This window comes from Nansenia antarctica, assembly GCF_963989245.1.
Source record: "Nansenia antarctica genome assembly, chromosome: 1".
In the NCBI taxonomy this organism is placed as follows: domain Eukaryota; kingdom Metazoa; phylum Chordata; class Actinopteri; order Argentiniformes; family Microstomatidae; genus Nansenia; species Nansenia antarctica.
Window position 1 is genome coordinate 56,244,795 of NC_137674.1, and position 6,000 is coordinate 56,250,794.

The window sequence follows — 6,000 nt, forward strand, 5'->3', positions numbered from 1 at the left end:
TCGTCGTCTCCACGAGCGAACACAGACTCCCGCGGAGCTTCGACGCGGACCACTTCATCGACGCACATGCCATTCAACCAGGCCTCAACGCGCACCACGCCACTGGACTATAAGCCTGTTCAGGCCAGAGACTATCAGTGAGTGATTGAGAGTGTGTGTGGCCGGCCGGGAGGGAATGTGTATTTGGGGATGGATACATCAGTCGTGTAATAAATGTGTTGTTCATATGTAATACCGTGTGTTAGTTGTTTGTAGCTCCAATGCTAATGCTAGTTGTTTGTAGCTCCAATGCTAATGCTAGTTGTTTGTAGCTCCAATGCTAATGCTAGTTGTTTGAAGGCTAATGCTAATGCTAGTTCCCTTGCTAATGCTAACGACATTAACTGCTAGTCTAAAGGTTTGCTGTCGCCCCCTGCCTGTATCCTCCTATACTGCCTATTTAGCTCCCTTAGTTAGATAACCAGCCCCTTCCTAAATTATACAGTCCTTTTCAGCTACTCCCTGGTTACAATTGGTCCTTCGAGCCGGATTGGTAGTGTAGTGATAGCATGGCTGAGCGCAGCCAACCAGACCAGACAGTTACCCCCCCTTCTCCGCCCCCTGAGCCAGAGCCACGACCACAGAGAGTCCCGCGGTTGCCTCCGAGGTTACAGGAGTATGAGCTTGAGCTCGAAAGCTCACCGAGTGGTAGCGAGGAGCGCACTCCACGGGATACAGTGGTCGGAGAGGCCGAGGTGTCCGCCGGCGCGCGGGTGGCTAGCACTGAGACAGCCCTCAAAGAGCACCAGCCTGAGGATGAGATGGCAGAACCGCAGGGTTTTGCCGTGGAAACGGAAGAACAGGAAGGAGAGGCCCGGTCCGACAGCGCCTGCGGGCGGAAGAGGGAGGGCCTCAGCCTTAACGATCTGCCTCCCAGTACGGCGCGCTCGAGACCTAGCTCCTGCCGCTCAGTGGCTTCCTACCGGTCCAGGGCTTCCGTGGGCAGTTCTGCCTCTGGGGCGGATAGCCTGCACTCCAGAGGGAGTAGTGCCGCGCTGTCCGAATATATGCGCCAACAGGCCGAGATGGCGTTAGAGCGGGAGCGCCAACAGGCCGAGACGGCGTTAGAGCGGGAACGACTCCAGTTCGAGCGTGAACGCCTCCAGCGCCAGGAGGCGCTAGAACGCGAACGCCTCCAGATGAACGGAGCGGAACGCGCGGCGGAGAGACAGCGCCAGGAGGCGCTAGAACGTGAACGCTTCCAGATGGAGCGCGACCGCCTCCAGACGGAGAGACAGCGCCAGGAGGCGCTAGAACGTGAATGCCTCCAGCGCCAGGAGGCGCTAGAACGGGAACGCTTCCAGATGGAGCGCGACCGCCTCCAGACGGAGAGGCAGATGAACGGAGCGGAACGTGCGGCGGAGAGACAGCGCCAGGAGGCGTTAGAGAGGGAACGCATCCAGTACGAGCGCGAGCGCCTCCAGATGGAGGGGGCGGAACGCGCGGCGGAGAGGCAGATGGCGAGAGAGCAACTGCACGCAGAGAAGATGGAGGAAATGATGCAGACCATGCGCGACGTGTGCATCAGCAGAACTCCGTCGGCCCGTAGCTCCAGAGTATCATCCGCACGGCCCTCTCGAGTGCCATCTCCTGAACCCCCCGCCGATGGCTCCATGACCCCCGCCATGACTGTCCAACTACAGGCCCAGCTGACCACCTGGAAGGAAGAGGACCAGGGACCCGACCGCTACGCGGCCCAGAGGGAGCCAGCGTCGCTGCCCGGGAGGGGAGCCATCCCCCAAGAGCGTAGCACACCCCTAGGTCCTCCAGTGCACCAAAATGCATGCAGGCCGGACACCCAGACCGTCACTCCAGCACCGATGATCCACTACAGGATGTTCCCCCAGGTGGAGGGACCCAAGTTCCCTTTCTTCAAGGACGAGGACAGGAGCCAGTATGTGGAGCTACGCATCTGCCTAGACACGCTCTTGGACAACTCCTGCTCCGAGTCCTACAAATATGCGATTCTCCTTCAGCATGTGAGGAACCCCAGAGCCCACAACATGGTACTGGCCCATGCCTCCGCACCGACACCTTACACCAGAGCGCTCGCTGACTTGGATGCCCGCTACGGTCGTCCCTGGAACCACGCCCTTGCTGAACTGCAAGCCCTCGAACAGCAGGCCCCCATCAAGGATGACCGGGCGCTGGATGACTTCGCGCTCCGCGTGCACACCTTGGTTGGGATGCTGAAGACGCAGGGCCCAGCTGGCGCCAGCGAGATCAACAGCACCTCCAACGTAGAGCGGCTGCTCCGCAAGATCCCACGCTTCCGGCAGGAGAGGTTCCGGCGACAGCAGCGCGTTCGTAACCCCGAGAAGTTGGGTCTGAGCATGGCTGCCTTCGCGGAGTTCCTACTGGAGGAAGTGCATGACACCAACGTAGACGCCATGGGTTACGCTGAGCCGAAGAAGGAGAGGGAGAAGGGAGACCGCTGGGACGGGCCGAGCTCGAACAGAGGACGCCCAGTAGGAGTGCTGCACACGGAGGAGGAGCCTCGGAGAGAGAGGACCACCCGACCTGAGGGAAAGGATTCCTCTCAACCCCCTCCAAAGGGACGGAGAGGTCCACCGCCATGTCCGTACTGCACCAGCGAGCACTGGCTCAATGAGTGCAGTGACTTCAACAACCTGAGTACCGAGGCCAAGCAGAGGTGGCTCGAGAAGAACCAGAGGTGCTGGAACTGTGGGCGCGACCATCTGGCGAAGAACTGCACCTTGAGGAGGAAGTGCAACCGCTGTGAGGAGGTCCACCTCCACATCCTACACGAGGTCTCCCTCGCCAGGTCCACGGAGGGCAACAGAAGCCCTAGGTCCGGTCGCGCACCGGAAGAGGAAACCCCTGTCTACTACCTAGACTCGCCACAGAGCAGCGGCTCCAAGGTTCTACTGAAGGTGGTGAAGGTCCGACTTCACCACAACAACGCTGTGTACGACACGTACGCCGTTCTAGACGACGGGTCGGAACGGACCATCCTTCTCCAGGGGGCAGTGCGCCAGTTGGGGCTCCAAGGGACTGCGGAGAAGCTGACTCTGCGCACGATACGTCGCGACCTTAAAGAGGTCACCGGGGCGAGAATCAACTTCTCTATCTCCCCGGCGGGGCGGCCGTCGGATAGACATCGGCTTCAGAATGTCTTCACCGCCGACCAGCTAGCGCTCTCCCGCTACGACTACCCCCTGGAGAGGTTACGCGCAAGATATCCCCACCTACGGGGAGTAGACCTACATCCGATAGAAGGAGCGGAGCCAACCCTTCTCATCGGCTCGGACAACGCTGAACTGATCGTGTCGCTCCGTCCTCCGCTGAGAGGACCACGAGGCTGCCCGATGGCTGTTAAGACGGCGCTTGGGTGGGCCCTCCAAGGCGCTACCGAGTGGAGAGAGAGGGACGGGAGAGCTACGTCATCCCTCCATGTCCGAACCGAAGAAGCAAACCAACCAACCGGACCGCCTGGAGTGGAATCTATTGCTGCCAGTGCACCTGGAACAGTTAGTACCACAAATGGTTCACCACAGGATGACCAACCGAGGAAGAAGTCTCTGTGGACAGAGCATAAGTCTCTGGATGGGAAGCCTTACTACTACAACTCCCAGACTAAGGAGTCCCGGTGGTGGCGCTACCGTGCCATGGCGGCAACAGCTGTTGCCGAGGAACACCTGCAGGTGGCCATGCACCCTCACGTGGCCGAGGTCAGCATTGACGCACCCGTCAACTCCGTCGAGTACACGTCAGCCATGGAAGTCTCAGCCCGTATGGTAGACGCCTCCAAGGAGGAAAGGCCGGAGTTGGCGAAGAGAACGTACAAGTGGAACCCAAAAGAGGAGGCCAAGCAGGCCTTCCAAGAGCTTCTGAAGGAGAAGGGTGTTTCATCCAACGAGTCATGGGAGCAAGCCATGAGAATGATCATCAACGACCCACTCTACAGCGCCCTGCCCAAGCTGAGTGAGAAGAAGCAAGCGTTTAAGGCCTACAAGGCTAAGAAGGTGAAGGAACAAGCCAAGCAGCTCAGGAAGAGGAACTGTGAGGCGCTGACGAGCATTCTGGACAACATGGCCAACGTCACCCACTGCACCACCTGGTCCGAGGCCCAGCAGTACCTGCTGGACAACCCCACCTTCGTTGAGTACGAGGCGCTGGAGAACATGGACAAGGAAGACGCTCTGATCTGCTTCGAGGAGCACATCCGCGCCCTGGAGAAGGAGGAGAAGCAGAAGATTCTGCTGAGGGAGAGAGACAAGATGTCCGAAGGTGCCGTGGTACTGGTGATGGACCAGTCCCTTCCGCGCGCCGCCTGGCAGACAGGCAGAGTGGTCGACACTATCACCTCCTACTTCACGCTGCTAGAGCAGCCTAGCCAGTGTGCCTTCTTAGTTAACTGAAACCGAGGGTTTCATGGGGCGGCTGTTGTGAAGGCCCACCGTTTTAGTGCCAGTTTTAGTTTCCCCAAACCAGCCCTATTTTGCCCCAGTTATTTCTTTGTTATTTTCTATACTATTCTGTACGTTATGAAGGTATATGTATTATTATTGTAATGTTTCTATATATATTTGATGACGTAGTATATCCGGGGTGTGCCCGTGACCCGGATGTTAGGTTCGGTGGTGCCTATATAAGAGACGGAAGTAGTCCGCGAGTCAGAGTGTGTGGTGAGCAGCAGAACGAGAGAGAAGCAGAACGAGAGATAGTAACGAAAAGCCGAGCTAAGATGGCGGATTCAGCAGCGCGCACACCGTGCAGCAACTGAAGACGCCAGGAAAGCGATTATCGAGTGTACCACGGTAGCCTGTTTAGTTGTGTTCCCATTGGACCGCCTTGCCAGCAGCCGGCTGTTCAACGTTGGACCAAGCGGGACGCCAGCTGGACATTAATCGTCGTCTCCACGAGCGAACACAGACTCCCGCGGAGCTTCGACGCGGACCACTTCATCGACGCACATGCCATTCAACCAGGCCTCAACGCGCACCACGCCACTGGACTATAAGCCTGTTCAGGCCAGAGACTATCAGTGAGTGATTGAGAGTGTGTGTGGCCGGCCGGGAGGGAATGTGTATTTGGGGATGGATACATCAGTCGTGTAATAAATGTGTTGTTCATATGTAATACCGTGTGTTAGTTGTTTGTAGCTCCAATGCTAATGCTAGTTGTTTGTAGCTCCAATGCTAATGCTAGTTGTTTGTAGCTCCAATGCTAATGCTAGTTGTTTGAAGGCTAATGCTAATGCTAGTTCCCTTGCTAATGCTAACGACATTAACTGCTAGTCTAAAGGTTTGCTGTCGCCCCCTGCCTGTATCCTCCTATACTGCCTATTTAGCTCCCTTAGTTAGATAACCAGCCCCTTCCTAAATTATACAGTCCTTTTCAGCTACTCCCTGGTTACAGTAACAGTATTGGTGTACAGACACACAGCATGCAGAAAGGTAACAGTATTGGTGTACAGACACACAGCATGCAGAATGGTAACAGTATTGGTGTACAGTCACACTGCATGCAGAATGGTAACAGTATTGGTGTACAGTCACACAGCATGCAGAATGGTAACAGTATTGGTGTACAGTCACACTGCATGCAGAATGGTAACAGTATTGGTGTACAGAGACACTGCATGCAGAATGGTAACAGTGTTGGTGTACAGACACACAGCATGCAGCATGGTAACAGTATTGGTGTACAGTCACACAGCATGCAGAATGGTAACAGTATTGGTGTACAGAGACACTGCATGCAGAATGGTAACAGTATTGGTGTACAGTCACACAGCATGCATAATGGTAACAGTATTGGTGTACAGAGACACTGCATGCAGAATGGTAACAGTATTGGTGTACAGACACACTGCATGCAGAATGGTAACAGTATTGGTGTACAGTCACACTGCATGCAGAATGGTAACAGTATTGGTGTACAGTCACACAGCATGCAGAATGGTAACAGTATTGGTGTACAGAGACACTGCATGCA